Raw genomic sequence first — 24,913 nt, forward strand, 5'->3', positions numbered from 1 at the left:
ACATGTTTGCCCGCAGTGCATTTATCTTGTACTGACATGTTTGCCCGCAGTGCGTTTATCTTGTACTGACAAGTTTGCCCGCAGTGCGTTTATCTTGTACTGACATGTTTGCCCGCAGTGCATTTATCTTGTACTGACATGTTTGCCCGCAGTGCGTTTATCTTGTACTGACATGTTTGCCCGCAGTGCGTTTATTTTGTACTGACATGTTTGCCCGCAGTGCGTTTATTTTGTACTGACATGTTTGCCCGCAGTGCGTTTATTTTGTACTGACATGTTTGCCCCCATTGCGTTTATTTTATGCTGACATCTTTGCCCGCAATGCGATTATTTTGTGCTGAAATGTTGCCCATTGCGTTTATTTTGTGGTGTCTGGGGTAACTGTTGCTGCATTTATTATTTAATGGTCATAGTTGGCTGTGTTTGCTGCTTTGCGGTTATGGCATACTATTAAATAGCATCACACAGTTTCTGCACACCTATGATGTGAATCCACGTTTGACCACATCACGGCGTAAACACTGCTTTCTTATGCCTCGCTGTTGCATCATTCTGTTAGCTCCGCCCATAGAATGTCATGACCACGCCCATTTTTCGCGCGCACTGCAGATGCCGCACCCCCTATTTTTTGACGCCCCCCCCCCCCCCCAATTCACCCCGTCCCAGGTTGAGCCTACAAAAATCTGGTCACTCTAGTTTAGCTGTTCAGGACAATGTGGTAGCAGCAAGAATCTGCACCGAGGACACAGAACACAGGCCTGCCTAATGCTCTCCCTGTCAGCAGCACAATCTCCCTGATCTGCCTAGCACAGAAGCCAAACATAGACTGCAAAATGGATGCTGTGCTGAAGAGTTTGGGCCATTTCTAGCCCTAAGCTGCTTCATAAATATATCTGTACACACCATCTATCTGCACTATTCAGTCACCCCCTCTGTTTTCTGGACAAACCAGGCTGTGGTGATCTGTCCCTACAATGACTAAAGCTTGTGTGAGATGCTGGGACACTCTGACAGTAGCGAATGCTTTTTCTTCTGCACAGAATCCTTCTTTTCCTTTTCCTTCTGCACAGAAGGCACTCAGCCCCAGTAGCAAATGCTTTTCCTTCTGCACAGAATCCTGCAAGCTTACATCTTAATGCTCCCAACCTCTACCCCCCCCACCCCCCACCACTAATGTTTTCTCCCACTCTTCCATAATAATTAGGACTCCCAATTTAAAGATCTGTAGCTACAAATGATCCCCCCTTCCCTTATCAATAATGTTCCCTCATAATCTGTGGTGCTGTCTAGGGATGGCCCTGCTTAGGAGAACTTGTGGAGAAGCATGTGATCAGTTTGATCAGCTGATAGATTTGTAAGGTTCTTATTTGCTGGTCCTGATCATGTGTTAAACCAGGAAGTCATCACAGCAATAGAGATGGCCCGAACCTCCGATTTTCGGTTCACGAACTTCTGCAAAAGTTTCGGTTCACGCGAACTTTCGCAAACCGCAATAGACTTCAATGGGGAGGCGAACTTTGAAAACTAGAAACATTTATGCTGGCCACAAAAGTGATGGAAAAGATGTTTCAAGGGGTCTAACACCTGGAGGGGGGCATGGCGGAGTGGGATAGATGCCAAAAGTCCAGGGTGAAAAATCTGGATTTGACGCAAAGCAGCGTTTTAAGGGCAGAAATCACACTGAATGCTAAATTGCAGGCCTAAAGTGCTTTAAAACATCTTGCATGTGTATACATCAATCAGGGAGTGTAATTAGAGTTCTGCTTCACACTGACACACCAAACTCACTGTGTAACGCACCTGCTGTTTGCGCAGTGACGGCCGTGCTAGACTGGTGCGCACCATGGCGATAGCGGTTTTCAAGCCCATATGGTCGCCGGGCTGTGGTAGCTCAATGATAGAACAACAGTGACTGTCCAGCTGATCAAATTTGGTCTGTCCACAATGAAGCAACAATCTTATTAGGCATAGGTAGGTTCCCCAGTATAGGTAGGTAGGATAGGTAGGTGCCCCAGTAGTTAGCTAGGCATAGGTAGGAGTCCCAGTATAGGTAGGTAGGCATAGGTAGGATTCCCAGTATAGGTAGGGCGGCATAGGTAGGTGTCCCAGTATAGGTAGATAAGTATAGGTAGGTGCCCCAGTAGTTAGCTAGGCATAGGTAGGAGTCCCAGTATAGGTAGGTAGGCATAGGTAGGAGTCCCAGTATAGGTAGATAGGCATAGGTAGGTGCCCCAGTAGTTAGCTAGGCATAGGTAGGAGTCCCAGTATAGGTAGGTAGGCATAGGTAGGAGTCCCACTATAGGTCAGTAGGCATAGGTAGGTGTCCCAGTATAGGTAGATAGGCATAGGTAGGTGCCCCAGTAGTTGGCTAGGCATAGGTAGGAGTCCCAGTAGTTGGCTAGGCATAGGTAGGAGTCCCAGTATAGGTAGGTAGGCATAGGTAGGAGTCCCAGTATAGGTAGGTAGGCATAGGTAGGAGTCCCAGTATAGGTAGGTAGGCATAGGTAGGAGTCCCAGTATAGGTAGGTAGGCATAGGTAGGTGCCCTAGTATAGGTACGTAGGCATAGGTAGGTGCCCTAGTATAAGTAGGTAGATAGGCATCAGTAGGTGTCCCTGTATAGGTAAGTAGGTGCCCCAGTAGTTAGGTAGGCATAGTTAGGTGTCCCAGTATAGATAGTTAGGCAGGGCCTGGCTGGCACAGTAATAACAAATACCAAGGTCCAGCTGCAACAGATAGGGCTGTATAATGCAGTGTCAGTGGGCAACACAAAAAAACCACATCAGGAGAACATTAGCTCTCAAAAGAGTTGTTGAGGGGTGCTATTTTAGCAATAACAATCAGCCAGGAGTAAGCTAACAAGCCTACAAGAGCTTAACTAATCTTTCCCTATGAAAGTCTGCCTGCAGTTGTCCCTTCACTAATTAATGCAGGCACACAAGTGAGTGTAAAGCCCGGGGCTGCCTGCCTTTTATAAGGGGGGAGTGGCTCCAGGAGAGAGTGTAGCCTAATTGGCTACAATGTTCAAACATAATAAATCACGGTCCTGGATGCAACACAAGTGTCAGTGGGACACACACACACAAAAATAGATCACAAGAACAAGATTAGCTCTCAAAAAGAGCTGTTGAGGGGAGCTTTTTTTAGCAATAACAATTAGCAAGGAGCAAGCCAAGAAACCTACAAGAGCCTAACTAAGCTTTTCCTATAGGTCTCTCTGCACAGCAGCTCTCCCTTCTCTAATTACTGCAGGCACACGAGTGAGCCCAATGCTTGATGCTGCCTGCCTTTTATAAGGGGGGGAGTAGCTCCAGGAGGGAGTGTAGCCTGATTGGCTACAATGTGCCTGCTGACTGTGATGTAGAGGGTCAAAGTTGACCCTAATGGTGCACTATGGGGGCGAACCGAACTTCCGCAAAAGTTTTTGTTCCATGGCAACCTCGAACCTCTGGAAGTTCGCCGGGAACCGTTTGCCGGTGAACCAATCGGGCCATCTCTACACAGAAAATCAGGGCCTTACAAATCTATCAGCTGATCTATCAGCTGGTCAAACTGATCACATGCTTCTCCATGAGTTCTCCTAATCAGGGCCTTCCCTAGTGCTGTCCCCAAGCAGGCGTGTCGCTAGCGCTATTTGTCCATGGCCCGTGCCACGAATATGGCTCTAGGGTGCCACGAATATATATATAGAAGTGCTCAACATCGGTGCCCCGAATGTATCGGGAAACGCGGCCGCCGTTCGCCCTTGCGTCATCAGCACTCGCCGCTCCTGACATTCCTGTTTGTCTGGCTTTGGCTGACTGTCCGCCCCCTGCCCAATCACAAGCGGAGCACCTGGCAGGAGACGTGGGATTCTATTGAAAAGGCAGGGGGCTGGAGAGAGCGTGGTAGCTCCGCCCCCTGCACGATGCATATGCGTCGTTCGGCCGAGTCCGACTGCTTACTCGCACATGGCGCCATCCTGGCGTCTGGCTGCCACCCGCCAGCCCGCGCCTCACCACCGCCCACAAGTGCCCACAAGTGCCAGTGCCACCAGACCAGCACGATGACAGAACACCTCAACCTGGCTCGCTTTCCCTAGCCTGCTGCCACCACGGCCATCAGATTTGGGCCCCGCCCAGCCCCCACAGCCACATACTGCTTCCTCCACCTTGGGAAAAGGTGCCTGCCTGCAGCCAATGCCACCAGCCAGATACCAGAGAGAGGGCACCACTGCACCAGGCAGCCTGCAGCTGAACCCAAACTTTACAAGTAAGTAATTGGCACTGCAGCCACTGCCAGCAAATGCAAGTGGTAGGAGGGTTGGGGAAGAGTGAGGCCAGGCAGACAGCCACACAGCCAGGAGCCAGCCCAGTAGTAGCCTGTAGCCACACTAGCCAAACAGCACCTGGGACTGTCTGGGCCTGTCTGCTGTGCTTTTAGCCTGTGTCTATTCACTGGTAGTGTTCATAGTTATATTGGATTGTCTGGTACCATAGACTGGTGGTACAGCAGCTTTATTGGATGCCTTGCCTTAGCCTAGCATTCATTTGAATTATAAAGTTATGCTGTGTGTGGGGAGGGCTGTGCATAGGCTTAATGCACACCTCCTGTGGCCTGGTGTTGCCCTTGGTCTGCCCGCAGTGTTATTCTTATATCCTGGTTGACATGTGCAGTATTTCCTATTGGGCTGCCTATGACCACTGACCACACTTGCAGGGGACCAAATACTGTGTGCCAGTGCCACTAGAAGCCTATACTGCATATGGTAAGCCTATGTACACCTCCCCACCCATGGCATCAATTTGAATTGTAAATGAGCCGTAAGGTAGCCTAAATGATTCCAGAGATCAGAGGCAGAACCCAGTGTTCTCTGATAAAAAAAGACATGCTGGGAGGGGGTCATGTGTCTTACTGCTCATTCTGTTTCAACCTGTGTGGCTCTGTTTCCCCCTTTCAACCCCCCTGTTGTGGCTCCTGACTAGCCTGTCTAGTACGGAAAGACTGTGCTGCACATGCGCAGTATTTCCTTCCTCTGTCCTGTATCTTTCCTGGTCATGCCCACTTGATCCCGCCCTCTGCAGTAGGGAAGACGGAGGAGTTTTCACAGAGCTGAAGAAATTAAATACTGCGCATGTGTGGTGTACAATGTTACTCTGTGTATGTACTGATAAGCTAGCTGCAGCATGTGCTTATCTCTGCTGCCTCCAATATGTCCAGTATAAGCTGTTTTCTGTGCATGGACTGATAGTAAACTAGCTGCAGTGTGTGCCGATCTCTGCTACCCTCAGTATGTACAGTATAAGCTGTTACTCTGTGCCTGGACTGATAGTAAACTAGCTGCAGGATGTGCTGATCTTTGCTACCCCCAGTACGTATAGCATAAGCTGTTACTCTGTGCCTGGACTGATAGTAAACTTAGCTGCAGTGTGTGCTGATCTCTGCTGCCTCCAGTATGTACAGTGTAAGGTGTTACTCTGTGCCTTTACTGATTGTAAACCAGCTATATTGTATGCTGATCCCTGCTACTTACAGTATGCACAGTATTAGCTGTAAAGCCTGGTACACACATACAATTTTGATTAGCCAATTTTAGCTCTGTTCATCAAATTCATTGCCTGTTGGCCCACTTAATGCATGGGGGGGGGGGGGGGTAAAATTGGTCAGTGATTTACCAATCAAAATTGTATGTGTGTATACATCTTTGATCTATGCCTATACTGATTGTAAATTATCTAAATAAAGGACAGGGGGCTCATCCAATATTTCGATGGGCAGGCCCGTTATCTGTAGCTTACACCGCTGCTAAGTTCATTTACATTTGGCCCCACCCATGGCAACGCCCACTCACGCCATGGCCATGCCCATTTTATATACCCTTCACCTAGGGCCCACAGGTGCCCCCGATCTCTAAGGACCCTAGGAACACCCCTGCCCCCAAGTATTGCAGGATCCTCAGTATAGCAATGAATGTCCACAATGTCACCACAGTATTCCAATTCTCACACTGTCACCTGAGTACAGCTGTGTCTCCCCAGAGTCCCTACTAAAGCCCTGACACCCCCCTCCCTTTCTTCCCCATGTGTCATCTTCATTGCCATATACCTCCAGTATCCACGTTGTGTTTTGGCCCAGATTAGGACATATGACCTTATTGCTGCAAGGCTATAATGCTGTCTTCTGTCCCCTACCAGTCTCCATTCCTCCCTTCTCTTGCTAGGTCTCCCCTGTACCTCCTCCTTCCCTTCCAGTCTCTAGTCTTTCCTTCATTCCATCTTTATAATTCCATCTCTAAAATAATTCCATTTGTGTGTTACCATAATTATTATAAGTATTTATCTAACATAGTCATAGTCTAATGCCCTACCATATTATGTACTAGCTGGTCGCCCGGCGTTGCCCGGGTATGTAATTGGCTAGTGTTAGCTCTGTCCACTTTTTCTAATGCTAACACACAATTACTCAATGATGACCTAGTTTGTGGTCTTTGGCATCAATAATTGGCATTGAAATAAAATAAATGAATCTAATTGGCTGTGGCTCCACTGCTTTGAAAATCAATAGGTGAATTTTGATTAGCTTTTGTAGGCTCCACCCACTTTCTGAATATTAATCCCAGTCACCCAGTGACCAACTGTGCAAAGTTTAAGAACCCTGCCATTGACAGACAGTGCAAGAATGGCTGCAGTTTACATTCTGGCAGTAAAATTTGTATTTTTCTCCACCCACTGATGTCCTAATTTTTCCCGGGTATGTATTTGGCTGCTGTTGGCTGTGGCCACTTTTTCTAACCTTAACACACAATTGTCAATAGTCAATAACCAAGTTTGTGAGATTTGTGGTCTTTGGCATGAATAATTTTCATTGAAATGAAACACATCTGATTCGCTGTTTGTGGCCCCACCCCTTTTCTAAATATTTAACCCCAGTCACCCAACAACATGATCAACTGTACCAGGTTTGAGGCTTGTGCCATTAACAGTGCAAGAATGGCAGCAATTAAATATTCCCCTTGAAAATCAATAGGTGAATTGTGATTGTTTTTTGTAGGCTCCACCCACTTTTCTGAATATTAATCCCAGTCACCCAGTGACCAACTGTGCAAAGTTTTAGAACCCTACAATTAATAGTGTAAGTATGGCTGCAGTTTACATGTTCCCAGTGAAATTTGTGTTTGTCTCCACCCACTAAAGACTCGGCATTGCCCAGGTATGTATTTGGCTGGTGCTGGCTCCGCCCACTTGTTTTAACCCTAACACAAAATTACTTAATGACCAAGTTTGTGAGCTTTGTGGTCTTTGGCATCAATAATTTGCATTAAAATAAAATAAATCTGATTGGCTGTGGCTCCACCCCTTTTCTGAATTTGAACCCCAATCACCCAATGGCCAACTGTACCAGGTACAGGTGATTAACAGTGCAAAAATGGCATCAATTAAATATTCCTCTTAAAGATTAATAGGTGGATTTTGATTGGCTTTTGTAGGCTCCACCCACTTTTCTGAATATTAATCTCAGTCACCCAGTGACCAACTGTGCAAAGTTTGAGAACCCTACCATTAATAGTGTAAGAATTGCTGCAGTTTACATTTTCTCAGTGAAATTTGTATTTGTCTCCGCCTACTGATGACCCAGCATTGCCCGATTATGTATTTGGCTGGTGTTGGCTGCGCCCACTTTTCCTAACCCTAACACACAATGACTCAATTACTCAATGACCAAGTTTGTGAGCTTTGAGGTCTTTGGCATCAATAACCTGCATTAAAATGAAACAAATCAGATTGGCTGTTTGGGGCTCCACCCACTTATATAAATTTAAACCCCAGTCACGCAATGATCAACTGTACCAGGTTTGAGGCTTGTGCCATTAACAGTGCAAGAATGAAAGAAATGTAAATATTCCCCTTGAAAATAGGTGAATTTTGATTGGCTTTTATAGGCTCCAACCACTTTTCTGAATAATAATCCTAGTCACCCAAAGACCAACTGTGCAAAGTTTGAGAACCCTACCCTTAACAGTGTAAGAAAAACAAAAGCTTGCTTTCTTAAAACAGAAAGAATTTGCGATAATTCAGGTTGGAGTGAGCTTGAGAGGTCTCCCAGTGCATCACTGCTGAATATATGCAAATTAACCATTGTTACCCTTAGAAGCTAAACACACCTCCAGAACCACTGGTATGCAATGATGTGTCAGCTTGTTAATTTGTACAGAGCCATAATAATCCAACATGCGCACAGACTGCTTTGGATTGTTTGATCCTCATCAGTGCATGGCAAAGATTAATTTGGCTCTATGCAGTAGGGCTTGTAACACCGAGAGGTACAGACTAACCAGCAAGGTCATGGTGACCCAGAACTCATTGGAGTGTGTAAGGGACTACAATGGTCCTAAAAGCCCCCTTACTAAGATGTTAAGAAAAACAAAAGTTTGCTTTCTTAAAACAGAAAGAATTTGCGATAATTCAGGTTGGAGTGAGCTTGAGATGGCTCCCAGTGCATCACTGCTGAATATATGCAAATTAACCATTCTACCCTTAGAAGCTAAACACACCTCCAGTGTAACCGTGTAAGAATGGCTGCAGTTTACATTTTCCAGTGAAATTTGTATTTGTCTCTTTTTGGTTATGGGAATAAAAAGTATCCTATACTTTATTGCACGTAGTGTACTGTGTGAGTGCCAAATTTCATTCTAATCCGTTCAGCCGTTTTTTTCCGTTATCGAGTAACAAACATCCAAACATCCAAACATCCGAACTTTTCCATTTATTATATTAGTAAGATTTAATTTATATAGCACTGACATCTTTTGTATCACTTCATAGAGTACATAATTATGTCAATTACTGTCCTTAGAGGAACTCACAATCTAATTTTACCATAGTCCTCTGTAAATGTCCTACCATATAACTATTATGTATATTATATTTATATAGCACTGACAGTACCATTTTTTTAGGGAAGCACTGTTTTTTCTTTTTTCTTTTTTTTTGGGTGGGGGGGGTAAGTTTGCCGTTATTGGGGGGGGGGGCACAAATTTATGAAGGTGACCCTGATTAGGTCAGAAGATGAAAAGCAGTGCAGAGTTTTGTGCTAGATATCCCCTGTTCTCTTTTGGTTCAATTCTGGTCTAATTCTAGGTGTCTTATGTACCCTTAAAATGAATAACCTTTAAATGTATACCCTGCTGACCAAAGATCCTGCTGACTTTATGATTTAGTAAGATAGCCCTAACTGCAATGATGTTAACAGGCAGATTTAGTTGTACTGTATAAAGTGGAAACAGACTAGAGGAAAATAATTATCTTTAGTGAATTAAAGTGGCATGAAGCTCAACATTTCTTTTTTGCTCTAAAAATGTATTTATACCATAAAACCTATTATCACACACACACGCACAAAAAATGATAGCAGAACAGCATTCAAACAGTTAACACTGCACTTTCTTTTTCATTGGACAGCCTCTGGCTGCATCCAAAGATGTGATATTGTATATTTTGTTTACTAATTCTAGCTCACTAAGAAATGTAAACATTAGAAGTGTGCTGGAACAGAGCTGGCGCACATAGTAAAAGCAGAGACAGCTGAGAAATGATCACTAGATATATTTTAATATATAAATACAGCAGATATGCACTAAAATGCAATGGCAGCTTTCAGAGCAGATAAACTGTACAGTGAGGATTTGTAAACAGACAATAATATTGTGCACAACAGCAAATATGGCAACTTTATGATTAATACAAAGTAGGAAAACACATTTTTATTGAATGTTCTGACAGAGTTGTATCCCACTTTAAGGCACACCTTCTGCATTTAAAGTATAATGTTTCCATGAGTTTTAACGCACCTAAATTGATTTCCATCACTGTGGTTGAACAATGAAAACCATCTGGGCAGGTCGCTATTATGCAGGTTCCCGAATTGGTTGGTGCAGTACAGGCATAGCAGATTATAGAGTAGCCTGTTTAATAACCAAGAAAAAAAAGCCAGTTTTAATGTCGGTGTTTTTGCAGAGGAGGAAAAGATGAGCAGTAAGGATGATCAAAGGAAAAAGGAGAAAATCTTAAAGGATACCCTAAGTGACATGTGACATGATGAGATAGACATGGGCATGTACAGTGCCTAGAACACAAATAACTATGCTGTGTTGCTTTTTTTTCTTTCTCTTCCTGAAAGAGTTAAATATCAGGTGTGTAAGTGGCTGCCTCAGTCCTGACTCAGACAGGAAGTGACTACAGTGTGACCCTCAATGATAAGAAATTTCCCTTTTTATCTCTTTCCTGCTCTCAGAAGCCATTTTCTGCTAGAAAAGTGTTTTACAGTGGAATTCTTATCAGTGAGGGTCACACTGTAGTCACTTCCTGTCTGGACTGAGTCAGCCACTTACATACCTGATATTTAACTCTTTCAGGCAGAGACAGAAAAAAAAGGAACACAGCATAGTTATTTGTGTGCTGGGCACTGTGCATACCCATGTCTATCTCATCATGCCACATGTCACTTCGGGTATCCTTTAAAGGCAATCTGAAGTAAAAGAAAATAAACTTATGATATAATGATTTATATGTGTGTACAGCTTAGAAATAGAACATTAGCAGCACAGATACTGTTTCCAGTACACAGGGGCGTAACAATCGACCCTGTAACAGAACCATCTGCAGGGGTGCCGAGAAGCCACAGGGGGCCCATGGGGGGGGGGGGGAGAGAAGTTTCTTGTCTCTGTCATGCAGATATGTAAAAGAAAGAACCGAGAGCCCAATATAGTGTAGTACGTTCAGGCAATTGGTATAATTAAGATGAGTAGAATAATACTCACAAACCAGGGTTACCTCCAGGCAACCACTGTATATGCAGGTGAGGATATTGTCCTGTCTCCACTCAGGAATAAGAAGTCACTCTCTGTAGACTCAAGAAAAAATAAGGGGTATCCCCCTCCACCAAGGGTGGATATTAAACGTGTAGTAAGAAGGAACAGAGGCGCCAAAAGGATAAAAATAATTAAAATGCTTAAAATAGCTTGGGAGGTAGTGGTGGGCTTACCTCCTATAAGCAGACACAACAAACTGTGTATTCAAAATAAAGGGCATTTATTGGTACACTCCAGGGGTTAGTTGCAACGCGTTTCGCAGGTTCACACCCGCTTCATCAGGCAAAATGTGACAGGAGTACACAACTGGGAATGAAAAAGGCACGAATCGGTGTAAATCCAAATCAGTACATATATATCTGTTACACAATTAATAAAGAAGACAGTTATACTGTATAAATACGTATTCAAACGTAATCATGCGTTTTTAATGGAGTAGGGGTGTGCAGGATGATTTGGAGGGGGGAGGTGTAGTGTGGGTGTAAAGGGGGGAGTGGTTTTATATGCCATAGAAAGGATGGGAAGACCAGGGGGTTTGGGAGAGAGCTGGGTCAATTATAACAAGCTATAGTGTTTCAGTGAAAGATGAAACTATAGGGATATCAAAATTATTTATCCTGAGTATTGGAAGTGTTAAATGTATGTATAAACACAGGGTGAATCTAAGTGATCATTAGTGTGGTATGGAGATAGGTGTAGAGGGATCACTGCTACAATATCACAGGACTACTCAAAGTAATCCTTCGTACAATAGAAGTGTCAGTACATAGATGTAAAAAGTAAACATTAAACTTACCAGCAGTCCATCCAGATTACACCTGGCGCCTTGTTGCCGAGGTGTTGCTAGAACGCTGGTTACATCGTGTGAGGGCACGCCCCCTGGCCAATCAGAGGCTGGAGCGAGAGGCTGTATTCGCGCCCAAAACGTAATGTGACTGACAGGCCATGTTGTTAGGACGCGTGCGCGTCTGGCTCTGTCCTCATACGTATTTTGACGTGGGGTAAGGGGAGGAATTAGAAGCGGACGCGTGTGGATAGGGTGCGTCGTCATGTCCGACTAACAGCAGACATGACGTTGCGGGGATATATTACTGATGTTGCGCATGTGCAAGATGCCCCCTGCGCCATATTGGTTGTGGGTATTTCAGGGCAAAATTGCCGGAGGGCTATGTGTAATGATTAGTCATAGGTGGGAGGAATAAAAAAACGCCTATAACAGCCTGTTGTGCTGTCGGGGAAGACATGAAAGGAATATATTCATTAGTGATGAACTGAAATAGAAATAAAAACTATTCACGTTGTGCACATATCCTAGGTATTGCTGCCCTCCAGTGGACATTGCGGGTTATTTTTATTTTCTTTTTTTGTATGTGCATAATTGCTCAGATTATTTTTCTTCTAAATGTAACAGATTGTTCATATTAAATGAGCAACTATCACCTGATCAATGTCAATGGGGGCTATGATAATCCATCTTCATATCACATTTAAAGTAATTAGTAGAACCTGACATTATATGAAAAACATTTTTTTAAAAGAAAGGTGAAATAAATTAAATTAAATTGCGTGCAATCTATGCAAATAAAAACAGTAACAGTGACAGCGTTGGCAATTGTCGCAAGGATACTGTACAGAGTTGTCAGTATAATAACATTGGAAACAAACGGTGGTAATAAAAAATGAATCTCATAAGAACACGTCGAAATATAAAATCCATAAAATATATAACAAAAAGAAAAAGGAACAAAGAATGTTAAAATGATAAAAGAGGCGACTACTAAAACGTAATATTTCAAGATATGATTAGTGAATTTTTTCAAGTTGTTCGTTGAGGCCGTCAGGAACGAGGGTCCTCAACATTTGAATCCAAAACATTTCTTTCGCTTTGAGTTTGTCAAAGGCATTGTGTTGTTGTTGATTGATGGTTTCTATAAAAGTGATGTGAAACAGAGTGGGGTCGCTGTGGTGGTGAGTGCCAAAGTGTCTGGATACGCTGTGAAGGGGAAAGTTTTTTTGAATACTTCTTTTATGTTGTCCCACTCTACTACGTGCTGGTTGAGTGGTGCGGCCCACGTACTGCAGTTGGCATGGACAAGTAATGATGTAGATAATGTATCTGGAGGTGCACGTTATGTAGTTTTTTATAGGATAATTCAGTTTGGTAGTATTGGAACAGAAAGAGGTGGTGGTTTGTATGAACGGACAGGCCTTGCATCTGATGTTATTACATGGAGAGCATCCTGGTGGGCCTTGGCATTGTGGCTGTCCACTGGAGAATGGTATTTTAAACCGACTTGGTGCACGCCTGAAGGTTATGGCCGGGGTTTTGGGAATGATAGGACGAAGGTATGGATCCTGTAATAAAATGTCCCATCTCTTTTTCAAAATAGATCGAATTTGGGGGTGCTGAGCACTGAATTGTGTAATGAAACGGGGGCAGTCTGCTGTGGTGGTATCAGTGGTGTTGGTAGGTTGAGTATGGGTAGTTTTGGGTTTTTTAGCTTTGATTTTAGCATCCTTAACAAGTTTTTTAGGGTATTTGCGTGCCAGAAACTTTTTCGTGAGAATCTCTGATTGTGTATTGTAATCTATGATATCGGTGCAATTTCTATGGATCCTTCTGAATTGGCTATATGGTGTGTTAATTGTCCAAGGGCGGTGATGAAAACTGTCAAAATGTATGTAGTTGTTGACGTCAACAGGTTTGAAGTATGTTTTTGTTTTGATGAGATTAGATTCAATGAACAGTTTAAGGTCTAGGAATACAATATTGTTGGAGTCGTGTTGTGATGTAAATTGTAGTCCAGCAGTATTTGAATTCAGGTGATTGATAAAAAGGGGAATAAGATCGCTATTACCTTGCCAGATAAAAATGAGGTCATCGATGTATCGTTTGTAAAATACTATATTTTTGAAAAAGGGTAATTGTGTTGCATTAGTTGTAATTCTAGGAGGCCCATGGACAGATTAGCGTATGAGGGTGCGAAGGACGACCCATTGCGGTACCATTGGTTTGGTGGTAGATTGTGTCCCTAAAGGAAAAAACATTGTTTTGTAATATGAATTCTGTGCAGTGTGTGAGGAAGGATTGTTGATTCGGTGGCATTAAAGGATTATTGGAGAGGAAATGTGCACCCAACCTGCGCAATCTGCTTGCACCAAGTCGGTTTAAAATACCGTTCTTCAGTGGACAACCACAATGCCAAGGCCCACCAGGATGCTCTCCATGTAATAACATCAGATGCAAGGCCTGTCCGTTCATACAAACCACCACCTCTTTCTGTTCCAATACTACCAAACTGAATTATCCTATAAAAAACTACATAACGTGCACCTCCAGATACATTATCTACATCATTACTTGTCCATGCCAACTCCAGTACGTGGGCCGCACCACTCAACCAGCACGTAGTAGAGTGGGACAACATAAAAGAAATATTCAAAAAAACGTTCCCCTTCACAGCGTATCCAGACACTTTGGCACTCACCACCACAGGCGACCCCACTCTATTTCACATCACTTTTATAGAAACCATCAATCAACAACAACACAATGCCTTTGACAAACTCAAAGCGAAAGAAATGTTTTGGATTCAAATGTTGAGGACCCTCGTTCCTGACGGCCTCAACGAACAACTTGAAAAAATTCACTAATCATATCTTGAAATATTACGTTTTAGTAGTCGCCTCTTTTATCATTTTATCATTCTTTGTTCCTTTTTCTTTTTGTTATATATTTTATGGATTTTATATTTCAACGTGTTCTTATGAGATTCATTTTTTATTACCACCGTTTGTTTCCAATGTTATTATACTGACAACTCTGCACAGTATCCTTGCGACAATTGCCAACGCTGTCACTGTTACTGTTTTTATTTGCATAGATTGCACGCAATTTAATTTAATTTATTTCCCCTTTCTTTTAAAAAAATGTTTTTCATATAATGTCAGGTTCTACTAATTACTTTAAATGTGATATGAAGATGGATTATCATAGCCCCCATTGACATTGATCAGGTGATAGTTGCTCATTTAATATAAACAATCTGTTACATTTAGAAGAAAAATAATCTGAGCAATTATGCACATACAAAAAAAGAAAATAAAAATAACCCACAATGTCCACTGGGGGGCAGCAATACCTAGGATATGTGCACAACGTGAATCGTTTTTATTTTTATTTCAGTTCATCACTAATGAATATATTCCTTTCATGTCTTCCCCGACAGCACAACAGGCTGTTATAGGCGTTTTTTATTCCTCCCACCTATGACTAATCATTACACATAGCCCTCCGGCAATTTTGCCCTGAAATACCCACAACCAATATGGCGCAGGGGTAGTGTTGGGCGAACACCTGGATGTTCGGGTTCGGGTCCGTTCGCCGAACATGGGCCAGATGTTCGGCATGTTCGGCCTGAACCCCGAACTCCCCTGAACATCCCGCTTTTGGGGGCCCTATGGGGTCGCAGGCATAAGGGGGGAGCATGCCCCGGTCGCGGGGGGGGGGGGGGGGGGCGTAAATTCCCCCCACCCCCTCCGCTAGCGCTCCCCCCTCTGCCCGCTTCCCCATACAAAAATTTTGCGTAAAGTTCAAAAGTACCTTCAGTGGCTGGCCGGCACTGTGGTGTGAGTGAGTAGGAGGAGTCCGAGTAGGACGCGTTGAGGCCGGGCAGCGGGCGGTTCAGCGGTAGTACCCTTGTGGTACTTCCGCCCTTTCTCTGACCTCACGTCCTCTGCATACGAGGGTACGCGTCACGCGTACCCTCGTATGTGTCATCACGTAGAGGACGTGAGGTCAGAGAAAGGGCGGAAGTACCACAAGGGTACTACCGCTGAACCGCCTGCTGCCCGGCCTCAACGCGTCCTACTCGGACTCCTCCTACTCACTCACACCACAGTGCCAGCCAGCCACTGAAGGTACTATTGAACTTTACGGAAAATTTTTGTATGGGGAAGCGGGCAGAGGGGGGAGCGCTAGCGGAGGGGGTGGGGGGAATTTCCGACCCCCCCCCCCCCCCGCGACCGGGGCATGCTCCTCCCTTATGCCTGCGACCCCATAGGGGGGCAGTATTCGGCCGAACAGGGCCCTGTTCGGCCGAACAGGGGCCCTGTTCGGCCTGTTCGGCTGGGCATTGAGCTGTTCGGGTGAACCCGAACTAAAAAGGCCGAACACCATCAGGTGTTCGGCCGAACTCGAACATCACCCGAACAGGGTGATGTTCTGCAGAACCCAAACAGTGGCAAACACTGTTCGCCCAACACTACGCAGGGGGCATGTTGCACATGCGCAACATCAGTAATGTATCCCCGCGACGTCATGTCCGCTGCTAGTCGGACATGACGACGCACCCTATCCACACGCGTCCGCTTCTAATTCCTCCCCTTACCCCACGTCAAAATACGTATGAGGACAGAGCCAGACGCGCACGCATCCTAACAACATGGCCTGTCAGTCACATTACGTTTTGGGTGCGAATACAGCCTCTCGCTCCAGCCTCTGATTGGCCAGGGGGCGTGCCCTCACACGATGTAACCAGCGTTCTAGCAACACCTCGGCAACAAGGCGCCAGGTGTAATCTGGACGGACTGCTGGTAAGTTTAATGTTTACTTTTCACATCTATGTACTGACACTTCTATTGTACGAAGGATTACTTTGAGTAGTCCTGTGATATTGTAGCAGTGATCCCTCTACACCTATCTCCATACCACACTAATGATCACTTAGATTCATCCTGCGTTTATACATACATTTAACACTTCCAATACTCAGGATAAATAATTTTGATATCCCTATAGTTTCATCTTTCACTGAAACACTATAGCTTGTTATAATTGACCCAGCTCTCTCCCAAACCCCCTGGTCTCCCCATCCTTTTCTATGACATATAAAACCACCCCCCCCTTTACACCCACACTACACCTCCCCCCTCCAAATCATCCTGCACACCCCCACTCCATTAAAAACGCATGATTAAGTTTGAATACGTATTTATACAGTATAACTGTCTTCTTTATTAATTGTGTAACAGATATACATGTACTGATTTGGATTTACACCGATTCGTGCCTTTTTCAATCCCAGTTGTGTACTCCTGTCACATTTTGCCTGATGAAGCGGATGTGAACCTGCGAAAGGCGTTGCAACTAACCCCTGGAGTGTATCAATAAATGCCCTTTATTTTCAAGCTATTTTAAGCATTTTCTCTGTCATGAAAGACTGACAACTAAGGGCATGGACAGAAAACACTTTTTGCTCTCTGCACAATTGTTCTAATGACTACATCTGCTTAGCCACTGATAAGGAATCGTACAACGATTTGTAGACAGTCCCTATTCAGTGTTCAACAGGCTCCATGGGTTTGATTCACTAAACCGTGCTATGACAAATATCACACCTTATCAAAGATATCACACCTTATCAAAGTTAACACGCCTTATCAGTAGTGTTAATCGAACAGTGTTCGCCACTGTTGGGGATTCGGCAAATTTTGTGGTGTTCGAATTCGCGGCGAACACCATCCGAACACCTCAGTGTCCGTGATAGATGCTCAGTCACATGACATGGCTCGAACTTGTCCTTGGCCGAACGTGGCTGTACGTTCAGTCGAACGCGCGTCTCGCGCTGTGATTGGCCGAGCGGGTCACGTGTTTGGGTGCATAAATACCCGAACGCGCGTGATCTGTGCCATTTGCTTTGGGGTTTTGCTTTGGGTAGGTAGGGAGTTTAGCGTAGCGTACTGTCTGCCCGTGCCAGCCACAAGGCCTCAGCCTCCAGCCTCACCGCTGACAGCAGCACCCACAGAGCCTCACTGCTAGCCAGGCCAGCCACCGGGCCCCAGCCTCACCGCTGACAGCAGCAGCCACAGGGCCTCGCTGCCAGCCAGGCCAGCCACAGGGCCCCAGCCTCCCTGCTGACAGCAGCACCCACAGGGCCTCACTGCCAGCCAGGCCAGCCACAGGGCCCCAGCCTCACCGCTGACAGCAGCACCCACAGGGCCTCACTGCCAGCCAGGCCAGCCACAGGGCCCCAGCCTCACCGCTGACAGCAGCTGCAGCACCCACAGGGCTGTTAAAAATCCACACGTATTTTCATTTTCAGTGACTTTTGTAGCATATTGTTTATTAAAAAAACACTTTCAGTGCCGCCAAGTGGGATCACTTGCGTACCACCAATCCACAAATATATTCTGTGACTTTTGCTGAGTATTGTTTATTAAAAAAACACTTTCAGTGCTGCCAAGTGGGATCACTTGCATACCACCAATCCACAAATATATTCTGTGACTTTTGCTGAGTATTGTTTATTAAAAAAACACTTTCAGTGCCGCCAAGTGGGATCACTTGCGTACCACCGATCCACACGTATATGCAGTGACTTTTGCTGAGTAATGTTTATTAAAAAAACACTTTCAGTGCCGCCAAGTGGGATCACTTGCGTACCACCAATCCACACGTATATTCTGTGACTTTTGCTGCATATTGTTAATTAAAAAAGCACCTTCAGTGCTGCCAAGTGGGATCACTTGCGTACCACCAGGTGCGCAGAGGTTGTTCTGATGAGCTGTACTCCCCCGCACACATATGAGCCCTCAGCCCACCATGAGTTCCTCAGAGACCTCCGCTGTGAGCAGCACTCCCAACAACAGCAACAGCCAATGCCCCACGCAAGTTATAACATCCACTCCAGCAGCCAGTGATCAGCAGCAGCCCTCCCCGGATGAGAGCGTTGTGTCCCTCGGTCCGGCGCCAGGGCGATTATTGAGTGCTGCCGTTGAGGAGATGATGGGGCCTGATGTGGAGGAGGAGGTTGGGCTCAGGCCACCATCCCAAGTTAATGTTGAGGACGATGAGGGGTCTGTGTTTGGGGATGTTGGGGTGGCAGAGGTGGTAGGGAGGTCAGGAGAAGAGTTCTATGATGATGATGATGATCGGGACCATCTGTATGTACCTCAGACCCCGGAAAACATGTTGTATCATGTGTTTAGGTACTAAAATCTGCGTTCCCACTGCCCGGGTCCACGGATGCATATCATTTTTGGGCAGCACTATCAAACTGTGGTACTATCAGTGAGTTGCCATGGTTCTTCTGTGCTGCCGCACTGACCGTCCGCTTTGTCCAGTGCAAGCATTACATGATCACATGGTCGGCAAAATCACCCAAAGCCTGAAAAATGCCGTTGTCTGCAAGGTTCACCTCACCACTGACACCTGGACGAGTGCGTTTGGCCAGGGTCGGTACATCTCCCTTACGGCGCTCTGGGAGAACCTTGTGGAGCCTGGCAGCGACTCCTCACCCGCTACGGCACAGGTGTTGCCAATGCCGCAAATTGCCGGACCTGCTTCCCTGCGAGTCAATGACAACAGTGACCTCTCTGGCTCCTTCTCCTCCACCGCCTCTCCAAGATCTACCTCATCCGGCATCGCTAACCCAGCAACAGGAGCGTGGAAGCGGTGCAGCACAGCTGTTGCCATGCGTCAGCAAGCCTCAAGCCTTACTGAAGCTGATCTGCATTGGAGATAAGCAGCACACATGTGCAGAAATTTGGAAGGCAATCAAGGAACAGACCCAGTTGTGGCTGGCACCGCTGCACCTGGAACCAGGCATGGTTGTGTGTGATAATGGGAGCAATCTCATTCACGCCTTACAGTTGGCAAAGCTGAGACACATCCCTTGCCTGGCCCACATTATGAAACTAGTTGTTCGGCGGTTCCTGAGGACATACCCAAACGTGGCGGATCTTCTGCTGAAGGTGCGGCGAGTGGCCAAACATTTCCGAAAGTCCAGTGCCGCTTCGGTCACACTCACCAAGTTGCAGCAGCGCTTCAGTTACGCCTGCATTTTGTCGCCATGCCAGGCCTGGGTTGTGTCACAAAGCGTGGCCTTGCTCTCTTGTAGTACCTCCTCTTCCATCCTGTGTGCTGGGTTAGCGTTGCCGCTCTCTTTTTAAGGAATATCTCTTTCTATTATATTTATCACTGCATGGCAACAAAATGCTTTGCTTTACGCATGCATTTTGTCGCCATGCCAGGCCTGGGTTGTGTCACAAAGCGTAGCCTTGCTCTCCTGTACCTCCTCTTCCATCCTGTTTGCTGGCGTAGCCAGCACACAGGATGGCATAGCGGGCACAGGAGAGTAAGGCCACGCTTTGAGACACAAACCAGGCCTGGCTTGAGGACAAATTGCATACTTAAAGCAATGCACTTTGTCACCATGCTTTGAAAAATATTATAACATTGAAATATTTCTGAAAATGGCACCGGCAACGCTAAACCGGCATGGCTTAGCGTTGCCGGTGCCATTTTCGGGAATATTTCAATTTTATTATATTTTTCAATGCATGGCAACAAAGTGCATTGCTTTCAGTATCCAATTTGGCCTCACGCAAGGCCTGGGTTGTGTCTCAAAGTGTGGCCTTCTCCTCTGTCACGAATGGGGCAGCTGCGGCGAACAGCGCCGCCGCAGCTGCCTCCATCTGTCCTCCCGGCGTCTAGGACGCCGAGGACGGAACGTTTGTTTTTTCAGGAGGTCACCGTCTCGCGCTGGCACGTGCACAGACGGGACCTTTATGCTGGGAGGAAGCCTGTCAGCTGACCTGCTGGTGAGCTGACCCCAGAGGAGACTCACGGCGCCCAGGATTGGCTGTGCGCAGGGGGGTGCCAGTGAGGTCTCCTCTGCTTCTTAAGCCTCCGGGGCTTCAGTCTGGCGCTGTCTGCTGTCGTGAATACCTCGTGTGTTAGCGCTTAGACCTTAGACTAGATCCCAGGTGTTGAAAGCAAGGACTTCACACCTAGACTAGGATATTGGTCATATTGTTATTGATTTCCTGTGTATGACTCTGGCTAAACTCTGACTCTGATCTCGCTTACTGATTCTGTACCTCTGCCTATCTGCCTAAAGTTGCTCTGCCCGATTACCGATTACTCTTTTGCCTTACGATTCTGCTCTGATACTGTCCTCTCTGTTGCCAACCCTTGCCTGTCTGACCATTCTGCTCAACAGTGGGCCCTCGCCACTGGTGAGGTGTTAGCTTCACCAGCTCCTCTGGTGAAGTTATTTGCTTACGACCGATTGCTCCTAGGCTGCAGTACAGTCTGAATCGCCTACTCCTCAGGCGACCATTAGTTACAGTACTCTCTGTGCCTCCAGCTCCTAGGCTGCAGTGCGGTCTGAATCGCCTACTCCTTAGGCGACCATTAGTTACAGTACTGTTTGTATCTCCTGTTCCGCAGACTGCAGTACAATCTCAATCACCTGCCCTCAGGTGATTCCTAGGCTGTAGTATTGTCTGAATCACCCGCTCCTCGGGAGGTTCTATCTCTTTAGTTTTAGTGTATCCAGCTAGCTGGGGTTGGTACTTTAGCTCTCGGTCAGTATACCGATAGTACCTCACCAGCCCCTCTGGTGAGGTCTCGCCAAACTATTAAAGTTACAGTACTCTATAACACGGTGAGTTTACCAATAGTACCTCACCAGCCCCTCTGGTGAGGTCTCGCCAAACTATTAAAGTTACGGTTCTCTATTACACGGTCAGTGTACTGATAGTACCTCACCAGCCACTTTGGTGAGGTCTCATCAAACTATTTAGTACGGTTGCACCAAGCACTACATACTCAGCTCCTTGTACTGCTATACTGGTATTATTGGTGATTCTGCAGATCACACATAATCAGGTATAGTGTCTGCATTATTGGTGATTCTGCAGATCACCAAATAATCAGACATCTGAGTTGCGACACCCAACCGTTACATCCTCCCTGCACCTCCTCTTCCATCCTGTGTGCTGCGGGGTTAGCGTTGCCGGTCCCATTGGTAGTACTATGACAGCTTTCCAGGATCTCATTCCCCCCCACACTATTCCCAAGCCATTTTGCAGAAGTTTCCCTCATTTTTTATGGTTTTTCTGGCCTGCAAAGCAGAAATATTCGGGTCCCCATTGACTTGCATTGGGTTCGGAATTCGGCCCGAACATGCCGAATATCGGGGCGATGTTCGGCCAAACCGAACCCGAACATTTTGGTGTTCGATCAACACTACTTATCAGAGTAATATAGCAAGTGCTATGAACTAATGCCTGCTAATTGGCAATGGTTCTCCTCCTGCCCTGAGCCCCTGTGGGTTCGTAGCGCTCGCTATGATACTCTGATGTATTAATTCTGATAAGGTGTGATATCTTTGATAAGGTGTGATATTTGTCATAGCACGGTTCAGTGAATCAACCTCCATGTGTTGTGTGTCTGTATGTGTGAAAACATGCACGTCTTATTACAGAAGCTAATGTAATTCATAGGGGAAATACTTGCAGTGCTTCACTGCTGCCTGCATTGGGAAAATACGTGCAGTGTGCACTTGCCAATTGAATAACATTGGTTCTCAGTTTACCTGTGCAGAAGGTGAGGGGGAAGAGGAGGAATAGTGGGGCCTCATCCAACGTTTTGCAGGGGGGCCCAGTGATTTCTAGTTACGCCCCTGCCAGTACAGGAAGAGTTAAGAAAGTTCAGTTATCTATGCAAAAGAGTTTATCTGGGCTCCATGACCAATTTGGCCTTTGCTTTCTGGAGCATTTACATCGAAGAAACAGCCAGGGACAGATTTAAATAACTTTTTTACTCCTGGGAAATTCAAAGGGTCATTAAGCTCTGCTTGTGTTATAGTTTAAAATACAAACTGTGGCTTTTAATTGCAAATATTAGAGAATTATGCAATGATATATATATATATAAATTAAAATGAAATATGATACTATTTTCTTTGCTACTAATTTTCTATTAATTATCAGTACTACACATACAAATCTTTACATCATAAGTTTTTGGGTTCTTAAGTATTATCCCATCTGGAAAGTTTGGCAGCCTTTTTGTTAAAGTTCTCTTGCTCCCCCAGGAAGATCTGATCATTTTTGGAAAGCTGGAAGTCCCGGATTTCTGTTGCACCGGATCTCGAGTCAGTATGATGCTCAGTTTCCAAGTTATGGGGTTTTGAAGGAGGGGTGTCCCCTGAACTTGGCTGCAGAAAGTGCAATTACAGAAGCACAGGACTAACCCGACATGATGATAAGCAGCACACCAGGTAGGTCTTCTTCCTTCGCAGCATAAATCTGTGTCTTCAAAACTTATGTCAAGTGCCCTGGGTCTCTCATTAGGCTCGTTACACACCAAAAGCGTGCAGGAGAACGGCTCCTGCACGCGTTGCGGCGTGTCGTCGGGAAACTCTGGTGCGACGCTGAGTAGAGGCGGTAGTAGTTAATTACCCCGAAGGGGAAATGGCGATTCCCGACGATAAAATGCGCCGGGATGCGTCGTACCGCAACGTATCGAAACGCAGCGTCGGGTGTGAAAGGTAAAAGGAAAGTCTATGGACTTTCCTATTACCTTGGTTAACGCAAAGTATAGACTTTGCGTTAAAACGCCAGAAGTGGGCTCTGATGTGAAAGAGCCCTTACAGATGCAGGAGCAGCGCAGCTATGCACCCCCGTCTCCTCTCTGTCTTACTGGCATGGGCAGGAGACTCAATTCCACTGAGCTCTCTGCAGCAAGGTGCAGGAGACACCCATCCCCCAAACCCCCCTAACTTGGAAATGGGGCATCACATTGACTCAGAACCCAGTGCAAAGGAAAGCTGGAACTTTCAGCTTTCCAAAAATGGTTAGATCTGGCTAGAGGATGAAACAGAACTTCAACAAAAACCTGCTAAACTTTCCAGACGGGATAATACGTAAGTACCGTTTTTTTTTCATCTCTGTGTCTCTTTAAACACTGCAAAGTAGAGTGCTGATGCTTATACATCAAGGGAAAATTAAGGGAAAATAACTAATATGCCCATGATATCAAGCACCACACTAAAGGTGGCCACACACCATACAATTTTTTAAATATCTGTTCAATTTAAGAATTGCAATCAATTTTTCTGACTGATTGTAACAAATTAAAAAATATGACCAATGTACCACACACCTATGTTCAATTTTTCCCCAATTATGATAAAAATGATTGGAAACTCTGAGAAAATTGCTAGGGTGTGTATATTAATAAACTTACAATCCAACACACACCATACAATCTTTAGAGAAATTGAACAGAAATATCTGGCATTCCGGATCGATTTAAATCGAAAAAAAAACGGGAATTCCGATCGGATTTTTCAGTCGAATGAAAAAAAAGCTTTCGATTTTTTCGAGAGATACGATCGTTTTCATCGAATTGCTGTAAAATCGGATCATTTTATTGTATCGTGTGTGGTCACCTTAAGGGCTGGTGCATACCAAAAACTGCTAGTGGATCCACAAACGCTAGCATATTTTGAAGCTGTTTTTCAGAGCGATTCTAGGCATGTTTAGAGAGATTATCTAAACATGCCTAGCGTTTTTGGAGCAGATCTTATATTTTCAGTTGTAACTGTTGTAACTGAACAGCTTCTGTAACAAAAACGCTTGGAAAACCGCTTTTGTAAATGACAGTTACTGTATTTACCGCATTTAAATGTATACTTTTTTCCTTTGCGCCTTTAAAATTGATTTTCTTAAAAACTATAGGGTCTTTTTGATTTTTTTTCCTATTGTTCCCACTGTTCTTCTTAACATACCTGGCAAATTTAGTGTTTCTAGCATGTAAGGGGACTTTGATAACAGTCAAAGTCAAATCCGTGATAACAACCGTGATCACAGATTCTACTTGTAATCACGGATAAAATCCGAGTCAAATTCGGAAGTCCGCATCAAATCTGGATCATGATCACGGCATAACCAGATTTTGATATTGCCGTGGTCGGATTTACTCAAATTCGTAATCGGGGGTATCCGAGCATCACTGATTATTAGCACAGAAATGAGTCTCAAATTGTTACCAGTAGAGGAAGAGTTAAGAAACTTCAGTTGTTATCTATGCAAAAGAGCTTCTGTGAGCTCTGAGACTTTGTAAAGTCGTAGACAGCACTGTTTTTTGAAGCTCTTATCTCAACCGTCTCTCATTGTTTTTTACTTTGTTTATGTTTTTTCTGTAGAGAATAATTCAAGAGGTCATTAGCCTGCTCTGTGAAATCATTTAAAATGCTGAGTGTATTATGGAAAC

This window comes from Hyperolius riggenbachi, chromosome 6 (genome assembly GCF_040937935.1).
Source record: "Hyperolius riggenbachi isolate aHypRig1 chromosome 6, aHypRig1.pri, whole genome shotgun sequence".
NCBI lineage: Eukaryota > Metazoa > Chordata > Amphibia > Anura > Hyperoliidae > Hyperolius > Hyperolius riggenbachi.